Here is a 23944-nt window from a genome sequence, read left to right on the forward strand (position 1 = left end):
TATCACGAAGCAAATACCGTCAGCACTGGCGGAATGTTACGTGATACCACGTACTTATAGGTTTGCGACTATTACAGCGCCATCTATCGCAAAGCGAAAAAAGTGGTCCAACTAAAACATTCATATTTCTTTACGTACTACACGAATATGTAATAAAAAATGGGGGTTCCTATTTTAAAAAATGCAGTTGATTTCCGTTTGACCTATGGCAGCGCCATCTAGCGGGCCAACCATAGCGCCATCTGGTTTCCCACTTCAAGCTTCGTTCTTTGTAGTTTTTTTCGTTTTACGCTTATTTCGTGAGATATTTAGCCCGGTCACGATCAATGGACCACACTGTATAGGCGTTGCCGACGCAGCGCCGTATTTTGCCAGTTTACATATCTGTGTATTTGAATATGCATGTCTATACCAGTTTCTTTGGCACTTCAGAGTATGTAATACAGTGCCAGACAGTAAAAGTGAAGCACTCAGGAGACATGGTCGGATATCAGTGCAATTTCGTACACAAACACACCATCGGCGGGAATATAGATGACTAGAAATGCAGTTGTTCGTGGCAGGTAGAAGAGCCACCAGACTGTAATAGTGTTGTTCTGACTAGTGTTGTTACCAGACCTGGGAAGATATAAGGATAAGTGATGCTGTAAGGTATACATTTTGGCTGTGTAGTGGTGCGAGAAACCGTTATGAGCACCTGACAGAGTTTTAAAGGTGTGTCAGCGTGGGTCTCCATTTGGCCAGGTGGCTCAGTCGTGCAATACCCAGATCTGTGAGGCGTGCCGATATAACAGTGGCCCGATGTTGGATTGCGTGGGAATGTGAGGCCAGGCACACTTGTTATCAATGTTCCGATGGACCACATCTGACACTCACAAGGGAGCACAGCCAAATTGTGCGCTAAGCACACCGTAACCCCTCCACATCTGCGCGTGCCATCCGGGAACAAGAAGCAGACTGCTTTCAACATTGTATGCCACACCATATTGGTTGGAGATTAGCAGCAGTCTGACTGGGGAACTAGGCCTACCGAGTTATGTGTACTCTGCCGCTGACACCACAATACAAACAACTGCGTTTGCAATGGTACCCTAACCGGATCGCGTGGAAATCTGATGAATGGCGTCGCATTGTGTTCGTCGGATGACCATTGCCTGCGAGTATGGTGGCGTCCAGGTGAGAGGTCTCTTTCTTCAGATGTTTTGGAGAGCCACGGCGGTGTTACACCTAGCTTCATGGTCTGGGTTGCCATCGAGCATGACTTCAGGTTGCAACCAGCGATTGAGGGAATCCCGGTGACAAAACGGTACGTCAAGAACATCCTGCAACTCATTTGTTACCTCACAGTCATAGTGCCATTCTTCAGTAGGACAATGCTCGTACACATGATACGGAATGTTGACACTGTCATAGCCACCAACATCGACAGACCTCTTCCCAATGAATCGTATGACGCAGCAGCTAGGACGACGATCCATCCCTTTGACAGTATATGAACGATCAGCTACAGTGGTTATGGGTCACCTTACCTCAGGAGAGAATGCAACGACTTCATGACACCGAGTCAGTCCATGTATACATGCCAGAGTGGGTTCAGAGTCATACTGAGAAGTGAACTCATGCAGTCTAAGTCTTTATAAATTTGACTGGATTTGGAACACTGAAATAACGTTATGTATCCTCTCAACCACAGGTTACATTTCATTTCCCCCTCCCTTTGTAAGGCTTCTGATTTTTCCTCAGACAGTCTATTTTGATAATAGTAGCACGGGAACGAAAGAAAAATGTTACCTTAAACCTGTGAAAAGGAGTGTACTCTTAAACAGTAAGATTTACTACGAGTATTCAAGTATAATAATAGCTTGCGGTGCAGGTTCTAAAGCATAAAATTAAGTCACACGAATATAAGTGCAGGTGACATGGCGCAGTGTTCGACCTGGTTTCCGCTGCTCTGACGAGAGACGGCACTGCCACGCTTTTCCACGGCACTCAGAGCCGCCTGGACAGTGGAGGGCTCTTCCCAGTTCGGGCGTACATATATATCTCTGCTGCCGCGGCACAATGTCGCTCAAGCTGCAGCGAGGGCGGCGGAAAGCTCCAGCGAACAGAGAGATTTCTCTCGTGTCGACGAACTCACCTGACAATGGGAAGCGCTCCGGAAAAGAGAGGCAGGGCGCTGGCGTCTATTCGATACCAAGGACGAAATGGAGAGTGGTAAAGAAGAGCATGTGCCGCTCAGTACCTACTGGGGATGGACATACTACTGGCCATTAACATTGCTACACCAAGAAGAAATGCATATGATAAAGGCGTTGGACAAATATATTATACTAGAACTGACATGTGATTACATTTTCATGCAATTTGGGTGCATAGATCCTCTGGCATTGAGTCAGAACGGATGGCGTGTACAGGTACAGCTGCCCATGTAGCTTCAACATGATACCACAGTTCATCAAGAATAGTAACTGGCGTATTGTGACGAGCCAGTTGCTCGGCCACCATTGAACACACGTTTTCAATTGGTGAGAGATCTGGAGAATGTGCTGGCCAGAACAGCAGTCGAACATTTTCTGTATCCAGAAAGGCCCGTACAGGACCTACAACATGCGGTCGTACATTATCCTGCTGAAATGTAGGGTTTCGCAGGGATCGAGTGAAGGGTACAGCCACGGGTCGTAACACGTCTGAAATGTAACGTCCACTGTTCAATGCGTACAAGAGGTGACCGAGACGTGTAACCAATGGCACCCCATACCATCACGCCGGGTGATGCGCCAGTATGGCGATGACGAATAAACGCTTCCAATGTGCGTTCACCACAATGTCGCCAAACAGAACCTGGATTCATCCGAAAATATGTCGTTTTGCCATTCCTGCACGCAGGTTCGTCGTTAAGTATACCATCGTAGGCGCTCCTGTCTGTGATGCAGCGTCAAGGGTAACCTCAGCCATGGTCTCCGAGCTGATGGTCCATGCTGCTCCAAACTGCGTCGAACTGTTCGTACAGATGGTTGTTGTCATGCAAACGTTCCCATCTCTTGACTCAGGGATCGAGACGTGGCTGCACGATCCGTTACAGCCATGCGGATAAGATGCCTGTCATCTCGACTGCTAGTGATACGGGGCCGTTGGGATCCAGCACGGCGTTCCGAATTACCGTCCTGAACCCACCGATTTCATATTCTGCTAACAGTAATTCGATCTCGACCAACGCGAGCAGCAATGTAGCGATACGTTAAACTTCAATCGCGATAGGCTACAATCCGGCATTTATTATAGTCGGAAACGTGATGGTACGCATTTCTCCTCCTTACACGAGGTATCACAACAACGTTTCACCAGGCAAAGCCGGTCAACTGCTATTTGTGTCTGAGAAATCGGTTGGAAACTTTCCTCATGTCAGCACGTTGTAGGTGTCGTCACCAGCGCCAAACTTGTGTGAATCCGCTGAAAAGATAATCATTTGCATATCACAGCATCTTCTTCCTGTCGGTTTTCGCATCATCTTCGCGGTGTAGCAATTTTAATGGCCAGTAGTGTAGTACAGCATTTGAAGATGACCGTCTCCGTGATGTGTATTCATGGATTCATGTTATTTCCACGGGCAACAAAAATTTGATTTTCGTTCTTTCGCACAGTTATTGACCGACTTTAAAAAAATCCAAGTGATGTCACAATTACGCTCATTAAGCGGTATAACCTTAAATTTAAGATTTAACATAACAAGTATTAAAATCAGAAGCAGTGTATATTTCTTGAAGTAATGTAACTGGCAGCGCATAGGTTTGCCACATTTTATTCATCCTACATTTGAGAATGGGGTCACTTAGCGGCTTCCAACAAACTTTTTGAAACTTCCCCTCTGAGAACACTCCAGGAAACAATGAGAGAAAAATATGTATCGCTTACATTTCCGGTGTTCATACAGGGAAGTTTCAGCATCCGGCACAATATTTTCATTTATTACTTCTTTACAACTAACACTGTTCGTAATTCATTTTTCACACAACTTTCTCATATCCCACTGAATTCACTTCAAGAATTGTATTATTGTACGACAGAAATTTCAGGAGATATAATCTCATAAACATTGAGATCCGTGTAAAATCAGCTTTTGTATATTACATTATTTAAGGTCTCGGGTATAGGGGTTTACTGCTCATTAATATTCGTATTCCACAATACGACATCCTGGTACCACTAACAGCAGTTATACATTATAACATATCTTTTGAAAAGGACACACTGGTGAATTCTTGTGCGTAATCAAATAATCCAGATGGGTATGACAGTAAAAAGTCAAATGGTGTTCCTACTTTAGGACTGCCACGTAACAACTACTAATACTGTTTCGCTTAAAATGTTTGACAGTTGTTTATGTTGAATGAACTGCAAAAACTGTTTGTTGTGGTACTTACACAAAAGCAATTCTTTGAAAAACAAATATATTAACACATTAATGATATACCAATCATTATTCTCTGATGATCGTTCTCTTTGTGGAATATGCGGCACTAGGCTGTCTTGTTCTTTTTCTTCTTGTCGCATCGACACAGTATGGATTTTAATTGCACTAGATGTACCCTTTGCCAGTAGCAACTGGATTATCGCATTGCGAACTTATTTTCACTCTGTAAAACCACCAGTCTCTCAGTTTTCCTGTTTAAATTAAATCATGCAATTAATTTCTGGCCTTTTAAATTAAGTTGGAAGGGGCTTGCTTGATGACGCAACGATCGAATGCTTTAAGCGTTCTACAGTTAATTATTTTATTACTAAAAGGCCGAGCCGGCATCTTAATTAGAAGTCGATTAACTTGTCCCAGAATAACTTTTTCTGTATGAACATTAATTACTTACGCGGTCATTCCTGTCCAATTGCTCCGTTAATCAAGAATGGTCTTTCGGCCTGAAGATAATTTTTATTCAGTCAATTAAACGCAATGTGCATAGTTTCATTTGAAGTAGAAATAATCAGCAACTACAATAATTTCAGTTATCAACGGGAATAGTGACTGCCGCCTTTTTTTTATCGTCTCGGGGATGGGTCCTGTCTTTTGAGGCTTCATGATACCTCCTAGTCTGGAAGATAACCACTTTTCACGAAAGGAGCCCTTAAATATCACGATTAGAAATTAAATAGTCAGTTACTTAAGAAATAATTGACACAATTCACGGTATAAGACAATAGGATACAACAGTATATACCGTAGAAATAGACCGAATGATTTATTAGCGGCGGAAAAAGAAATGGAGAACTCCTGCAGGTGAAATAGGTTATTCACGATTGGGAGCTAGCAACAGTCGAAACGCCGGTATATACCGAGTGATCAAAAAGTCAGTATAAATTTGAAAACTTAATAAATCACGGAATAATGCAGATAGAGAGGTAAAAAATGACACACATGCTTGGAATTACATGGGGTTTTATTAGAACAAAAAAAAGTTCTCAAAATGTCCGACAGATGGCGCTGGACACCAGAACGTCAGTGACTGCGCATGACAATCGTGTATAAAAGAAGCTGTAATGAGAGAGAGAATCAGATGCGCCAGCCGTCGCAGCATGTTGAGGTTACCTCAAAAGGCACTTTTCGTGAAACTGTATTATCAGAATGGGGAATGTCCTAGTTCAGCGCTACGATCCTATCGGCATAGGAAGGGGATTCGAACGGGTAAAGGTCCGTTGACAAATGCAGCTGTGGCGAGAATGATTTCGAAGTTCGAAGCCACGGGTTGTTTAGACGATCGACCCCGTAGTGGCCGACCGAGCACAAAGCGTAATGCTGCTGAGACAGTTCAGGAAGAAATGGAGACTGTAGCGGGTTCTTCTATGTATGGAGAAGTCAGCGCTCTTGCAGTCGCACGTCGCACCGGCATTCCATGCACTACTGTTTGTTTGGCACTGAGGAGTACCCTCCGATGGTATCCGTACAGAATCCATCGGCATCATGAACTGTTACCTGGCGATTTAGTGAAGCGGAGGGCATTTGCGGTGTGGGCGTTTCAAAAGATGGCGGAAGATGACGATTGGTTGAGCAACGTGTTGTGGACCGACGAAGCTCATTTCACGCTCAGAGGGTCCGTCAACGCCCACAGTTGCACAATTTGGGCTACCGAAAAACCTAGAACTGTCGTGGAAACTCCATTGCTCGACGAGAAAGTCACGGTATGGGTTGGATTTACCACATCTATCGTTATCGGGCCTTTTTTTCTTCGAGGACATGCGTGATCCTGGTTTTGTAACTGCTACCGTGACGGGTGATAGATACGCCGATATGTTACAGAATCGCAACATCCCCAGCCAGGCTGATAAACACATGCTGGAACGTACGATGTTTATGCAGGATGGCGCTCCACCCCATATTGCTAGACGCGTGAAAGATCTCTTGCGCGCGTCGTTTGGTGATGATCGTGTGCTCAGCCGCCACTTTCATCATGCTTGGCCTCCCATATCCCCAGACCTCAGTCCGTGTGATTATTGGCTTTGCGGTTACCTGAAGTCGAAGTGTATCGTGATCGACCGACATCTCTAGGGATGCTGAAAGACAACATCCGACGAGAATGCCTCACCATAACTCCGGACATGCCTTACAGTGCTGTTCTCAACATTATTCCTCGACTACAGCTATTGTTGACGAATGATGGTGGACATATTGAGCATTTCCTGTAAAGAACATCATCTTTGCTTTATCTTACTTTGTTATGCTAATTATTGCTATTTTGATCAGATGAAGCGCCATCTGTCGGACATTTTTTGAACATTTGTATTTTTTTGGTTCTAATAAAACCCCATGTCATTCCAAGTATGTGTGTCAATTTGTACCTATCTACATTATTCTACGTCAGATCCGGCGCACGTGCAGGTCATGATATGGTGCTTCGACGACCAATCCACCTGTCATGAAATACGCTATTCAGTACCGCCTCAGCAGAACGCGAGATATATACCGGACATCCATCATGTTGCAAGTACATTGCCATTCTGTCATGCAGTGAAACATCTTGTAGTAACATCGGTACAACATTACGTAGGATATCAGCATACATTGCACCATTTAGATTGCCATCGATAAAATGGGGGCCAATTATCCTTCCTCCTATAATGCCGCACCATACATTAAACCGCCAAGGTCGCTGATGTTCCACTTGTCGCAGCCATCTTGGATTCTCCGTTGCCCAATAGTGCATATTATGCCGGTTTACGTTACCGCTGTTGGTGAATGGCGCTTCGTCGCTAAATAGAACGCGTGCAAAAAGTCTGTTATCGTCCTGTACTTTCTCTTGTGCCCAGTGGCAGAACTGTACACGACGTTCAAAGTCGTTGCCATGCAATTCCTGGTGCATAGAAATATGGTACGGGTAGAATCGATGTTGATGTAGCACTCTCAACATCGACGTTTTTGGGATTCCTGATTCTCGCGCAATTTGTCTGCTATTGATTTATTCAGTTCTCAAATTTACACTGACTTTTTGATCACCCGGTAGAATAAATCGCATACCCGACTCGGAAAAAAGAAAGAACCATAATGTCGCAATGAAAAGATTGACATTATATTAAAATAATCCCACAAATCCCAGCAACGGACTGATTCACATGCAGAAGGGTGCTCTAAAGAATTCTCCGTCTCAATCTGTTGTACTAATTTTGAATCTCAAGATAAGTTTCATGCAGCCATCCAAGTTCGTCTATCCAGTCCAAGTGTCCTCCTTTGTGTCTAGCCACCAGAGCTTTCACTAGAAACTACTGACTGCACTCAAATCATGGTTATATCCCACCAGACCTCTCTCGATTCTCACAGTGTCTAATTCCAGACGCCTTAACATGTGGCTTCCATTTACTTCGTCAAATTATCAAAACTGAAGTTTAATCAGGCACACATTAATAAACATCAACATACGCTGCAGCAGAGGTACTGTGCAAATACTGTGATAAACAGGTAGCCAAGCACTTGTAATTCCATTGTTACATTAACCGAGCAACCTGATGCACTGCGAAAAGAACTAAAGATAGTGGAGCCCATCTCCTTACAAGTGCTGAAGTGCTGTTGGCAAGAAGCTGTACATTACAGTACAAATGTATCAGAGAGAAAAAGATCTATAGTACGCTGTGACTAGCAGTTGCAAATGGAAAAGAGAAATACTTGTTATAAATTACGGAAGTAGAACATTTTTGAGCTATAACTGTAACTCTGATATTCCATAGTGATTGTGAGTATTAACAATAATGGATGACATGAGGTATGATGAAATGCAGATGTTCCTTAATAATATTCACATAACCCACAGTTGGTATGGTGCCTTCGATTACTACCGCACCTCCCGTAGACGTCCAGGTGAATCTCCCCCATAATACTACTGCCCCATCAGCCTGCGTACGCTGTGCAACTGTCGTTCGTCTGGATGACGAGGTAGCTCGACAGGACTGTCAGTCATGTTTAGTATGAAATGTGATTCATACAACGAGGCTACAGATTTCCGTTGACCCACGGTCAAATCTCTATGTCCCTTTGCCCATCACAATCCTAACTGACAATGTCGTTGGGTGAACATGGAAATACAGGGGACCCTTCTGCAGAGGAGCCCCTATCTTCTATACTGTGCGCTGCAAGGTGTGCTCCAGTAACATACCCTGTCGCCAGATCTGCCACAGTTCACCACCTACACTGGGGCGCCAAAAGTGATTGGATACCTCCTAATATCGTGCCGAGCCTCCTTCTGTTCGGCGTAGTGCAGCAACTCGACGTAGCATGGACTAAACAAGTCTTTGGACGCTCCCTGCAGAAACATTGACCCTTGCTGCCTCTATAGCTGTCCGTAACTGCGATAGTGTCGTCGGTGCATAATTTTGTGCAGGAGCTGACCTCTCGACTATGTTCCACAAATGTTGGAGCGGATTCATGTTGTGCGATCTGGGTGGCCAAATCATTCGTTCGAATTGTTCAGAATGTTAATCCAACCCTTTACGAACTATTATAGCCCAATGATATGGCGCATTGTGATCCACATAAATGCCATCATTGTTTGGGAACATCAGGTCCACGAATGGCTGCAAGTGGTCTCCAAGTAGCCAAAAATAAGGAGTTCATGTCCATGAACGGTTCAGTTGGAGCGGAGGATCCAGCCCACTTCATGTAAACGCAACCCAAACCGTTATGGAGCTACCACCAGCTTGGACAGTGCCTTGCTGACAACTTGGCTCCAGGGCTAGCCTACCGTCAGTTCCAACCAACTGAAATCGGAACTCACCTGTCCAGGCCGCAATCGTCTAGGATCCTACCGAGATGCTCATGTGCCCAGGAGAGATGCTGCATACAAAGGCTCTCGCATCAGCTGTCTGCTGCCTATTAACGCCAAATTTCAGCGCACTGATCTATCGGATTAGTTCGTCGTACGTACTTATTTCTGCGGCTATTTCACGCAGTGTTGCTTTTCTGCTAGCATTGAATACTCTACACATATGCCGCTGCTCCCGGTCGCTAAGTGAAGACCGACGGCGACTACCTTGTCCGGGTTCACACGTAATACGTGGTATTCTCGGCACACTCTTGATACTGCAGATCTCGGAATACTGAATTTGCTAGTGACTTACGAGATGGAATGTCCCATGCACTTAGCTCAACCCAGCATTCCGCTTACAAACTCCGTTAATTCCCGTCGTACGTCCATAACCACTTCGAAAACTTCGAAAACCTCAGTCCGGAAGCACGCGGCTGCTACGGTCGCAGGTTCGAATCCTGCCTCGAGCATGAATGTGTGTAAAGTCCTTAGGTTAGTTAGGTTTAAGCAGTTCTGTCTAGTGGACTGATGACCTCAGATGTCCCGCAGTGCTTAGAGCCATTTGAACCATTCATGCCCTTCTGTACCTCATGTACGTGATACTACCACCATCAGAATATGTTAATATCTCTTTCCCATGACTTTTATCACCTCAGTTTGTGCTAAACTGGTCCCCTGGCGGAAAAGTTATGGGGTAGATTTGGTTTCTTCCTTTAAACAGGTGTTTGGGCATGTTGAATCCGAATCGGAGGTTTTGCAACATAATATCGTGACGCAGCAGTGAAAAAAATGCAAAGAAAATTAAAAAGTATCTCATATTTTGGTGCTTTTATGCTTATGACTGGGAAACTATACACTTATCGTAAATAACGTCGCGGTTCAAAATGCAAGTACATGAAATTTCCTACAAATTGCACTATTTAGGTTTTTATGTCCGACAGATCTGTGGCAGAACACTGTAAACGACAACGGCACGTATAATTTTTGCTTATCTAATAATGTAAGAATAGTTTTAATGAAACTTTGCCTGCTTGAGCCAATGTAGACGGAAAACTATTTTCCGCATGAGTACCAAACATTTTAAGAATGATATCCAGATTGTGTGCTGCAAGACTTTCACGGCCAGTGGGTGTGTTCGACCTTCCATCGAGCTACAGACCTCCTTGAAGATGTCCTCCGCAGACGGGAACGAAATTTTTGCAATTGACACAGAATTCATCAACCGATCACGGCGTAACAGCCCGGATAATGATAATGGACAAGATTTGTGTTGTTATTGATGTTCAGTGTCACGATTTGTTAGTCGCCGGTACTGGGACGGCGCCGTAGGGTTGAAACATAAGCATCAGAGAGCAGTCCAGCTGCAGTCCGGGCAAGTTGAGCAGGGCTTTACTCATAAAGCTGTTTCATCAAAACAACAGCAACGCAGCTCGTGCCCCGACACATTAACGGTTTACGGAGAGATTCTCTTTCAGCATCGGGGTTGAACAACATGATTCGGACAGGCCGCCGGCCAATTGCGCCACAAGGTGTTAAAGAAGATACTGTTGCCATGGCTGAGAATGCTGGATGCAATGTGCAATTTTCAAGCAGTGCACGAGCCGTGTCACGATCACTGAACATTCCGTGGTCCACCGATGTTTCGGGCAGCAGTAGTGCAGTTTCTTAGAGCGGTTCCAGGCTATCGTGGGTACGGATGGTCGTCACATTGAGGAACTTTTGTAACCTGGAGTGTAAATACGGTACGCAATTAACAAATGCTACCATCTCGTGTGGAAAGTAAAATGTGTTTCTTCCAGTGGTTTTTCCACAAATTTCATCGATCTACGAGCACTCGTTTTTAGTTGGAATTTCAACTTTTTGTAACTGAATTTCGTGCTTAAATAACTTGAACATTATGTAATTTTTTGAAAAAACGGCATGCAGCTTTATGTAAAAGATGTAATTTATGTACCTGCAGAGAATTGACTGATCCCTTTCAATAATAAGTTAGAGTTTTGGAGAGAAGAATGTGGTGTTTTGCAGAGACAACCGAAACACGTTAATACTGAACTAGCGCTCCAGCACCAACAGTTCGTCGGATAAAAAAACCTTCACAGTGAAATTTGTAGGAAATGTTATGTATTTTTAGTTCACGAGGGGAGATTATTTACGAAATGTTGATACACTATGTGATCAAAAGAATCCGGACACCCCCAAACACATACGTTTTTCATATTATATGCATTGTGCTGCCACCTACTGCCAGGTCCATGTCAGCGACCTCAGTAGTCATTAGACATCGTGAAAGACTTCGAACGTGGGCAGGTGACTGGGTGTCACGTGTGTCATACTTCTGTAAGCGAGATTTCCACACTCCTAAACATCCCTAGGTCCACTGTTTCCGATGTGATAGTGATGTAGAAATCTGCGGGGCACGTACAGCACACAGGCGTACAGGCCAAACTCTTCTGTTGACTAACAGAGAACGCCAACAGTTGAAAAGGGGTCGTGGTGTGTAATAGGCAGACATCTATCCAGACCATCATATAAGAATTCCAAACTGTATCAGGTTCCTCTGCAAGTACTATGACAGTTATGCAGGAGATGAGAAAACTTGGATTCCAACGTCGAGCGGCTCCTCATAAGCCACACATCCCACCGGCAAATGTCAAACGACGCCTCGGTTAGTGTATGGAGCGTAAACATTGGGCGATTGAACAGTCGAAAAACGTTGAGTGGATAGACGAATTACGGTACACAATGTGACGATCCGACGGCAGGGTGTGTGTATGGCGAATTCCGGGTGAACGTCATCTGCCAGCGTGTGTAGTGCCAACAGTAAAATTATGAGGCGGTGCTGTTATGGTATGGTGACGTTTTTCATGGAGGGCTTGCACCCCTCGTTGTTTTGCGTCGCACTATCACAGCACCGGTCTACATTGATGTTTTAAGCACCTTCTTGCTTCCAACTGTTGAAGAGCAATTCGGGGATGGCGACTGCATCTTTCAACACGATCGAGCAACTGCCCAGAATGCACGGGCTGTGGCGGAGTGGTTACAGGACAAAAACATCGCTGTAATGGACTGGGCTGCATGATATGAATCCTATAGAACACCTTTGGGATGTTTTGGAACGCCGACTTCGTGCCAGGCCTCACAGACCGACATCGATACCTGTCCTCAGTGCAGCACTCCGTGCAGGCTGGGCTGACATTCCCCAAGAGACCTTTCGGCACCTGATTAAATGTGTACTAGAATGAGATATTCACTCTGCAGCGGAGTGTGCCCTGATGTGAAACTTCGTGGCAGATTAAAACTGTGTGGCCGACCGAGACTCGAACTCGGGACCTTTGCCTTTCGCGGGAAAGTGCACGTGCCATTTCAGGTGTGACATGTCAGTTACAACAATACGAACGTAAGGACGACATACAGTCACCGAGCGAAAAAAATGTCCGATCCGACAGGGAGTCGAACTGGGTCACTTCGGTTAGGAAACCGTCGCGGTGACCGTGCAGCTACCGAGACGCACAAACTTCTATTATTTCTTCGTCTCCTGCCAGATAGAGCAGCACTCCTTACAGTCCCCAGTTTTCAGAAAAGAGATATCACGATTTGTGCAAGAGGAATTTTTAATTACTACCCAATATGTTACAATAGAAAGTCACGAAGATTAGCTCCTTGGTTCCACAGTTTGGGCTTATGATCGTAGAGGGTTATGTTGAAACCATAGCACACCCACTTTACGGAGTCTACGTAATTAACTTGTCTACATCTAAATCTTTCATTTTGAGCTCTGACTTCTCTTTTGTTATTATAATGATCATTTCTGCCCATGTACGTCTGCGACAGTAAAATATTTTCACATTTAGAGGATAAAGTTAGTGACTGGAATTTCGTGAAACGATTTCGCCGCAACGAAAAATCCTTTGTTTTAATGTTGTCCACCCCCAATTCCTATATCATTTCAGGGACACTCTCTCCCCTATTTTGCGGTAACACAAAACAAGCTGATGTTCTTAACTTTAGCGATATTCTCCATCAACTCTATCTGGTAACAGTCCCATGCCGCTCAGCAGTACTCTAGCAGAGGGCGAACGATCGTAGTGTAAGCAATCTCTGTAGTAGATGTCTTGTATCTTCAAAGTGTTCTGCCAATGAAGCGCGGTCTTTGCTTTGCCTTCCCCACAACATTACACATATGATCGTTCCAATTTAAGTTGTTCGTAAATGTAATTTCTAGATACTTAAGTTTGTGTGATTGGTAGTGTAGCCGATATTTAACGCATTTCTTCTCATACTCATGTGCATGATCTCACACTTTTTCTTATTGAGAGTCAATTGCCCTTTTCGCACCATACAGACATCGTGCCTAAATCAACCGCGTCCGTCACGTCGCGTGAATCTTTTGCCTGACAACTTATGGCCGGCCGGTGTGACCGAGCGGTTCTAGGCGCTGCAGTCTGGAACCGCGCGACCGCTACGGTCGCACGTTCGAATCCTGCCTCGGGCATGGATGTGTGTGATGTCCTTAGGTTAGTTAGGTTTAAGTATTTCTAAGTTCTAGGGGACTGATGACCTCAGATGTTGAGTCCCATAGTGCTCAGAGCCAGAGCCAACTTATGGAAGGAAGGTATAAACAAAACAAAACAAAATAGACCAAACACCTAATTTCTACGATTATCACAAAATTTTAATCTATTTATTTGCAGCGAAACAGTACTAAAGGAACAGTACAAAAGGAAAGTTACTTAGATTCGCGGCTTTTTACAAAAATGTAGCGACTGTTATTCGTAGTTTCGTTTACCTCAAAATGTAGCTGTGTTACTTATAGAAGCTGCATATGGTATCAAGCGATATTGTTTACACAGAGTTGTTACAAAATAAGGAATAATGTAGTTCAGTGAAAACTAAAATGATATCGTAGATTTTAATACGTGAAGGATGATGGGCGTGGAACAGAACAAAACAAAATGGATATAAACTCGTTGAAACAGAAAATATAGGACTCTAGCATTTGGATATGAAGTCATGCTAGCCAAACGACAGTCATAGACAGGGTAAAAGAACGCAAGCTCAGGTTATTACAACACAAAAGAAATAGGAACATATAGACCGCAAGTAAGTGTTAATATTTTAAACGAAATCAACTAGAAAATGAATTAGGACAGTCTAAAAGCCTAGAATGAGTGAAACAGATTGAAAGAGAGGTTAAGTTAACTGAGAACATGCTGAACAAAAACTTGTATACTATACGGTATGTACTAGAGTAGTGTGAAAGGACGTCAGAAGAATCGTTATGGTTACAACAATCCCTCCTCAAATATTATTTGACGGACCCATCCCCTACCTCACCCTATCCCCCTCCCCTTTGGTTAGACCTTTAAAATTAAGCGTTAATCTGATAATCAGAAAATAGGTTTCTTTTCCTTTTAAAATAACTACTACGTAGATATACGTAAGTAACAGAAAATAATTTTCTCAACTTTATTCTAATGTTCAACAGTAAAAAAAGAAACAATTCATTTTTTTAGGTAATTCCATTTATCATTAAAAGCTATTAGTGAAAGCAGAAACAACTCTGTCTATTGTGTTGTTCTACCACCAATAAAATAAAAAATGAAAAATATAAAATATGTGTTATTTTTAGATTAAAATTACAATTTTTTTAATTCCATCATTTATGAATTGTTTTCGTTTACACCGGAAAAAATGGACCAGAAGTACAAGAAAAAACAACTGATTTTATACAGATGTGTCGAACATAATACCCAGTTCAACTGTAGCATGTTACGTGCTAAAGTAGTTTTGTATTTCTAGTTCAGGAAAGACTTGGGTGAAATTTGAATCCAGTTAGGAACGAGAATATTCGAAAAGTTATATATCAAATAAATTTATACTAATTACAATAATATTTTGATACTGAAGTCAATGCTGACTCGAAGCGTGGCCTTTGCAATTACATCGCAAACGGCTCGGTTGCGGACCCATTTTTTGCTTATCGTATTGTATACTTTCACCAGTGTCAAATTTCGCTACTAATTATGATACAGCCTGTGCAGAAGACTTACATTTGTGGCGCCTGGGGCACCGACCCCAACTTGTTGCCCTAAGCAGTCTCTTGTGTCGCTTGGGCTTCAAACCAGCCCTGGTTTACAATACAGATTAATGATCTTTAGAAAGTACCAGGTATTGAAGAAAGTTACCGAAGTATACGGAAAACATAGAAAGTATTCTCAAAACGGAAGTGTACTTATTTGAAGCCCTTTGCAGAATTATAGTGATCAGTTTACTCATATAAATACTTCAGGAGGTTTGGAAAAATTAATCAACTGTAGCCTTAATCACATACATTAAAATTAGGATACAAACAGTTTTCCAGAATGGGCAATAACACGGAATTGTTAACAATAGTAAATGGCATTTAGGGCCCCTATACAAAAAATAAGAAATCCATCTGGAGAAATATGAACACAGGAGAGGAAATGGCAATGTTGTAAATAGACGAAAGACTACAGGAACTTCAGAAGAAAAGAAAAAAGGGGAGAATTGAATTTAACCTTTGTCAATGCTGAAATGGAAAAAAAAATTGCATCGAAACTGCACAAGGAAATAAAATAATTGAATTGGAAAATATATGATACTGAATACCTATTGTCCATGTTTGACAATGTTGTAAGCTAGGTTGGCATAAAATTATTTCAAAATAAAGAAACTCAGAGCAGAAATAACGAAGACGAGGCCGAAAGTTAGAAAACGGTGTTTATAAGATGTAATATCAGAAGCGCACAGAAGCATTAACAGGAAGACGTATCAACGCAATGAACAGCAACAACGGAAAGCATTACGGACAAATAACATAGGCCAAGACGACTCGTAGCCGTCGTTTAGCTCAGATAAGGTGAACGGGACATTTCACAACCCACACAATACGCGTCAGAATCAACCATTAATAAATCTGACCGCCCCCCACCCCAAACGAAAACACCCCCGAAAGAACCATTACAGCGCATATGACGGCGTAATAGTTCGTGATAAAAATCGTATTTTCTGTTTCATGAAATTGTATGGAAAACGTGAATGACAGATTTTAATTGAGCTATAAGATACCACTACCCACTAATCGTAAATTTCAGGGCCTGTACACCACCACATATCACTCCAGGGCGAGAACAATTAGTAAGACCACCGCTTTTTATTGGATTACACTTTCTTGCAGAAACGTTCTCGGTTATGTACAGCCCAACGACCATCAACTTTTGCCATATCACAACCCCTAGCATCTATCGTTAGCAGTCTTACATTATGAACCCATTTTTCCACTTTCCAATACATTCAGTTTCTTTTATTAGTTCCTTCTGTCTTGCAAACACTGAACTGTAGAATAACATCTTCATTAGAACTGAGATCTTACCTATTCTAAACTAATTTAACGGCTTATCTTTGGACGTAATGGTGGCCCTACATTCACTTCTCACTGTGACCATATACACCATAAGTTGCAACCTAACATTGAAATCCAAAATCTTAGACTGGCCTTTTTCTTGTTCTTCTTTTTTTTAATTTCAGTTATCCTAAAATTTTTATCTTGTATTACAAATTCCATAAAATTTGCAATAGTTACGATAATGTAAATACAGGGTGGAGAAAAATTGTGTCACGAAATTGTAACCCTGGATAGCTGATGCCAGTAGGAACCAAAATTATTAATGTTGTGTAGGTCGACGGCGCACCATATTTAAACTACGGAAACTTCGCGCCACGCGCACCGATTGGCCGTGGGATTGCCCTGTTGCCATTCGTCAATTGACGGGCAGCGCTATGGTTGTCAGTTCACACATACGAACGTCCCCAGAACGTGATAAGCACAGGTGTCGAATAGGTTGGGTTGAGTTGTTTTGGGAAAGGAGACCAGACAGCAAGGTCATCGGTCTCATCGGATTAGGGAAGGAAGTTGGCCGTGCCCTTTCAAAGGAACCATCCCGGCATTTGCCTGGAGCGATTTAGGGAAATCACGGAAATCATGAATCAGGATGGCCGGACGCGGGATTGAACCGTCGTCCTCCCGAATGCGAGTCGAATAGGTCTTGCTGTTTGTCTCCACGTCAGAGGCATTCACATGTAACCTTTGCTTCGGAGCACACACACGTCACCAGCGATTTTGTCACACAGTAAGCATGGCGGCACAGTATTCGTTTGAAAGAACAACGAGATATGGTTTTTGTTTGTGGACTAACCGACGGTACTGCGCATGAAGCTCGACGGTTGTATGAGAAACGGTACCCAACATGACGCCACCCACACCTGCAAACCTTTACAGCAATTCACTGGCGACTTGGCGAAACAGGCTCGTTAGCGGGATCTGATGGTGATGTTGGGAACCTCGAACACGACGGGATGCTGCATTTGAAGAGACTGTTCTTGAGCGCTTGGAGGAAGCACCTACGACAAGTACTCGAGCGGTTGGGCACGACATGGAGGTCACTCATCGGTTAGTCTGGAAGGTTTTGAGGGATGACGGCCAGCATCCATTTACTTCCCACCCTGTCAAAGACCTAAACCCTGTGGCGGATTATGAACACAGACTAGGGTTTTGCCGGTGGTTTCTGCGACGTATTGCACGAGTTCCTGGCTTTCCCGCCATTGTGTTGTTTACTGACGAGTGCACCTTCCGTCGGTATGCCCTTTACAACACTCGAAACGTTCATTACTGGGCAAGGGAAAATTCTCACGTCACGTACGTCCACTGACACCAGGAACGATTTTCGCTCAACGTTCGGGCAGGCATTGTGGGTGAAAATCTATGCATTGTGGGTGAAAATCTGATTGCGCTAGTCCGTCTGCCTCCTTGAATTACGGGAGCAAATTAACGGTGCAGAACAAAAATTTTTACCTGACAAACACAGTAGATGAGAATATCACATACACCGATAAGCCACTTCACTTTTTGCAAGAAACTCAACCCAGCCTGCTGGAAGATGTTCCCTGGACACATGTGGTTGCAACATGATGGGGCGCCCACACTTAACAGTCGTGCTGTGCACGGATATTTAAATGAATTATTCGACAGCCAGGTAATTGGCAGAGGTTCAAAAATGGTTCAAACGGCTCTGAGCACTATGGGACTTCTGAGATCATCAGTCCCCTAGAACTTAGAACTACCTACACCTAACTAACCTAAGGATATCACACACATCCATGCCCGAGGCAGGATTCGAACCTGCGGCCGTAGTGGTCGCGCTGTTCCAGATTGTAGCACCTAGAACCGCTCGGCCACTCCGGCTGACAATTGGCAGAGGTGCTCGTAGGACATGGCTCCCGGGATCACCAGACCACAAGCCACCGGACTTTTCCTGTGGGGATTCTTCAAGTTTCTAGTCCACCCACCCGGACGTGAACCACCTAGAAACGAAGAGGAATTGTTGGGTCGCAATCAACATGCCGCCAATCATATCGGGGCAGTGCGAGGAATCTTTGAAAGAGTTCGGCAAAGCACCGTTTGACTTTACCAATCTTGTGTCGCGTCAGAGAGTCGCTAGTTTCAGCATCTGCTTTAAGTAAACAATGTCCTAACTACTAAAAAGGCCCTTTTCAGTGCCGACGCGATTTGTAAAAGACTTTCTCTGTGTGAACTAACAGCTGTTGACGGGTTTGTTCCCGGAACGTCTTATCATGATACTACAATGGACGTGTCGAACACCTGCGGATTCGCCCCCAGGCTCCCAGGGCGGGAGGCTGGCCCGCTACCATCGAGCGTGGGGCCCGCAGGTAATGCATTCGCTGTCATGCGTTGTCCAGAGAATCTCGTAACAGGGCAGTCCCGTAGCCAATCGGACCGCGTGGTGCCAAGTTTCCGTAGTTTAAAAATTGTGCGTTGTCGAACTACACAACATTAATAATTTTGGTTCCAACTGACATCACCTATCCAGGGCTAAAATCTCGTGACATTTCTTTCCACCCTCTATATTACATACACTAATGACCCAAAACATTATTACTACACGCTGAATAGCTTGTTTCTCCAATTCAGGAACGAACTACATAATTGACTCTGCGTATCTTGGTAGGTTTGTGGAGGTATGTGAAATTAGGTGTTTACACACAGGTCACGTAATTCGCGCAAATAACGAGCCGCTGATCTGCGGACGCGGTAATGGCGCCGGACAGCGACATAGATGGGTGCACCAGTATTGACGTCTTTCGGCAGAGATGCCACAGATCACCCATCTGTCCTACTTCACTAAGCAGACAAGCCACCGAGCCCTACGTTCTGTGAAGAGTCGTGGACGTCCAACCAATTAGCGCCTAGTGGTAGTTTCACTGTCACGACAGTAGCACGTGAACATTCGACGAGATTCGCCGTTTTCGAGATACTTGTTCTCAGGGTCTGCAGGGTCTATCCTTTGTCAAATTCGCTTTCCTGAATTGAATTCCCCATTTGCAGCTCATATCTTCGCTTGTAGGATCCCCAGTCCGTGTCAGCTCCGCTTACATACTTTGGTTACCACCTCACGTGACAGAACCTCCACCAAGCGGCATCCAGTGTCGCGGTGAGTAGTAGTCATAATGTTCTGGCTTATCGGCTTATGTGATGTTCTCATATACTGTGTCTGTCAGGTAAAAATTTTAGTTCTTCGACGTTAACTACTGTATTAACTATCTCGTCTGATGTAAGAAAGATGTCACGTGAAGAAACTGCAGGTAAATTGCAGAGTGTGGGAAGGTCTAGAAAGAGCAAATGAATATTTGTAGGGCTTTTGCATCACAGGCGAGCAACTTGAAATCAGAAAACTATAATTATGCCTCTGTATGCGAAATAGCTATTTTCAGCTTGTCTATGGGCACGAGGATTTTAAGTTGGCCTTCATGGTTGGTTACGTTTTCAATTTTCGGTAGGTTCCATGGAACACTTTGAACTGTCATATTTGCTCATATAATGAGACACTACATACAAAATATAAAAAATATAAAAACAATAGGTACAAAAGATTTGCAGTAGTACACACAAGTAATTATCGGAATATAGCAAGAGACTCCAAACTACTGTTCAGTTAACTTATACACAGTACAAACAATGCACCACTAGGCGACACACAAAAACGTAGATTTGGAATTGAGTTTTTTCACTTCTGTTGCAAGGCTATTCAAAATGGAGGCTCCAGAAAAGGTGCTCACCTCTACGAGAAAAGGTTACGAGAGAATTAACTCGTCGTATTACGGAGAGACAGTTTTTTGTTTCGATCTAAAACAGAACCCTGCTGCACAACGCTGCAGTTAGTTCTCATTTCTCCCCGGTTTATTGACACTGGATTTGTGGTAGTCACGCGGGTCCCTACCATCCACTAATGGACGTCCTAGCAGTCATGGTGGGCGGCAGGGGGTAGGGATTTTAAAAACATTTTCATTTGTCTTTCATAAAATCTAGACAAAGTATTTGATATGTAACTATTATTATATGCTGTAACTTACTGTAACTCTGCTTTATAAATTATTTATAATTCCGTTACTTCTCTACTTTATAAATCGCCACTAGTGTGGAATCGGTAGGCGGTTAGAAAACTTTGCCGCTAACAAATGAGAAAGTGGGCAGTAGATAAAACAAATTTTTTCCCCTGCTCCAGATAAGACACTCGACCTTCGCAAGAACGTAGTGTTGTCTCCATTATTAAGTGACAGAGTTCATCTTACCCTCCTGCTCCACTGAAGTCCTTCATATGCAAAAGAATACATATTACTTTCTGTTGAAGTCCTTTCCTCAAGTCAGCTGGCGAGTATAATGAAACGTTATAGTGAAATGGGATACAAAGCTACCTTGAAAACCTCCGAGAACGTCGGTGGTCAGGGAATCGGCATGTATTTATTTGTCTGATGTCATATTCCCATTTTATAATGTTGCCACAGTATCGAGACTTTGAATCTCTCTAGAAACTAGCCGTATCTGAAAAACACCTGTGGTATTTCTACGGCATGACCAGTTTGCAGAATAGTACGGCGGCGCTGCGTTTTGTTAATACGATAACATTTTCCCACAGCTAGCGTCCTTTTAATTGTCTGTACTGACATTTGTGGCTGCTAAGCTATTATCGAACACATGAATTACGAATAAGCAAGTTTCATCATAAAGACCATTTGAGAAAGTAACACGGCATTCCGTGTAGTGCGCTTTTCCAGAATAAACATCTGTTCAGTTTGGCTGCAATTTCATTTACTGTTGTTGTACCTTCGAGTATTAGTCACTTTCTTATTGCTTCCATAGCGTCCGAAATTGGGGACGTCAGCTCTGAAATGTTGTGCTACGGAGGACAAAGGCTACTTTCTGATTGCCTTACTTCCAATCATCTGTGTTTATCCACAATACGAACGTCTTGGCAGTTCAGTTGAGCTATCGAGTCTTATAGTTAGGATATCAAAGTTCACTGACAACGATTCAAAAGTGCCTGAAGATGAACTCGTTGGTGCTTCAAACTAAGCAGCAAATAAATTGTACCAATTAAAACAATTGATTGGAAAAACAGTTGTAAGACAATGTCGTTTCCAATAGCAAAAACAGTTGGCAGTTGTCACTGAAACAATCGGTTTTCAGTTACACCGGTTTTTTCCACTTGACGTTTAACCCGAGTGGTTAAACCACTCCAAATAACCGGTTTCTGAAATATTGTTATTATTTCAGCAATAGATGTACACAATAATCAAAGTTTCAATAATTCTGACATTTTCTCGCACTTTTACTTATACGTTTCAATATATATAGAGTTAAACTATCGATTAAAATAGATAAATAAAAGAAAAATTAGTAGGTCCATCAGCCACTGCTTTTCTCAAATAGTAATGAGGGGCTAAATGCTAAAAAAATTTCACCTGTGTTCTCCTACAGATTATAAATTTTTAAATCGGTGCCCAAAAATCATGTTGTAATTAAGGATCATACCACTCTTTGGCGTTACGAATTGTCAGTGCTTGTTACTGAAAACTGAGGAGAATGCAGTTTTTCTTGTTCAGTTGTCCGTCTGCAGGGGCTATAAGCAGAAAGAGTCATTCTAAACACAGGCAGGAGATTTAATTTTGTGAATTGTTAAGTTTTTAATTACTGTTCCTATAATAATTTGGTGTTGTTATTCCTTAGAAATGACAGACAAATAATAATTATCGTATGGAATGTGTAGCGCTGTTTTTCTGTAATTATTTCGAATGAAAAACTCATGTTTTATATATATATATATATATATATATATATATATATAAGAATAAAACGTGAATTTTTCATTCCAAATAATTACAGAAAAACAGCGCTACACATTCCATAATATATATATATATATATATATATATATATATATATATATACTAACAGGAATACTTACAGAACAATATTTAAAATTTCAATAATGAATTAATATATTGGTCAACACTTATTCTCCAATCTCTTCATAAATACGCAATATGTAACGTGTTCGTCTGTAAGTTGACTCATTTCATCAGAAGCGGTATCATTCAAATACGATACCAATTTCTCAGGCGCCACAGACGTTTCCCCAAACTTGCAATTAGAAAAAAAAAGTGCATTGATTGAGTGTTCTGTCGATTCTTGGTAAAATATTTTATTCGTTACGAATGGAAACACACAAAACACCGGTGTAATATTCTACAATATTATTTGTTTCACAAACTAGTTTTTGGTAATTACACCATCTTCACGTACATAGATAAGTATGTGGTGCAGTGTAATTTTGTTGGATTAACGATTTTAAAATAGTGCATCTATAGAGTATGTCCATAACCAGAGATAAAAAATGTTAATTTTATGTTTAAGGATCGAACAAAAGCGGTTATTTCAGTGTAAATGCGATGTAAAATTATGTAGCTAAGGTAAAATATGTCACATTACCTAATGGGCTCCATACAAATTACAACAGTTTTCACAGAAGAAACTAAATTGAACAATAAACTTTGGTGACGTGTTCCAGTGGTGTGGCTGAACAAAATAATGTAGTCTTTGATAGGTCCTAAATCAGAAGCAGATTAGATACATTAGTGAGATGAAGCATGTAACTAATTCAGTTGTGATATACAAAGGAAAATTGTTTAACACAATAGAAATTGTAGCAACTGAAACAAAGGAAAACGGAGATCTTAGTAAGAGGGGCAATTTACAATATGACCTGGGTGACTCTATGAGTAGTCTCTGCGATTAGAAGTGATTTTGTTCAGCCACGCCTTTGGAACTTGTCACTAAAGTTTATTGTTCAATTCATTTTCTTTTATGAGCAACTGTTCTAAATTGCATATTGCCCATTAGTTAATGCATCTCATATTTAACCTTAGTGAAATAGTCTCACATCAGAGTTACACTAAAGTAATCCCTTTTGTTTTATTGCTGAATCTAACATTAACAGTTTTCATCTGTGGAAGTGGAGATACTCTGCAGATGCACTAATTTAAATTCTTTGATTCAATAAAATTTCACTGCCCCCATACTTACCTTTAATGGCGTAACAGTTAAAAAACGGCTTGTAAAATAAAAAGTAAATATTTAGAATATTACACCAGTGTTGTGTTTCCATTCATAAAAAAAGATTAAAGTGAAAACCAAAAATTTTAGTACTACTACAGCACATTGATGTATTGATTCTACAACCGGTTATCTTTAAAAATAAAAATACCAGTTATGACCGAGACCGAACAAATAC

General features: G+C 42.3%; 1 protein-coding gene across 1 annotated transcript in view; it reads right to left on the bottom strand.

Moving 5' to 3' along the window:
• LOC126354400 (uncharacterized) overlaps positions 1-23944 on the bottom strand; it is an 863292-nt gene that overhangs the window by 838777 nt on the left and 571 nt on the right. The window lies entirely within an intron of this gene.

Source organism: Schistocerca gregaria, chromosome 3, assembly GCF_023897955.1.
Source record: "Schistocerca gregaria isolate iqSchGreg1 chromosome 3, iqSchGreg1.2, whole genome shotgun sequence".
Classification (NCBI taxonomy): Eukaryota; Metazoa; Arthropoda; class Insecta; order Orthoptera; family Acrididae; genus Schistocerca; species Schistocerca gregaria.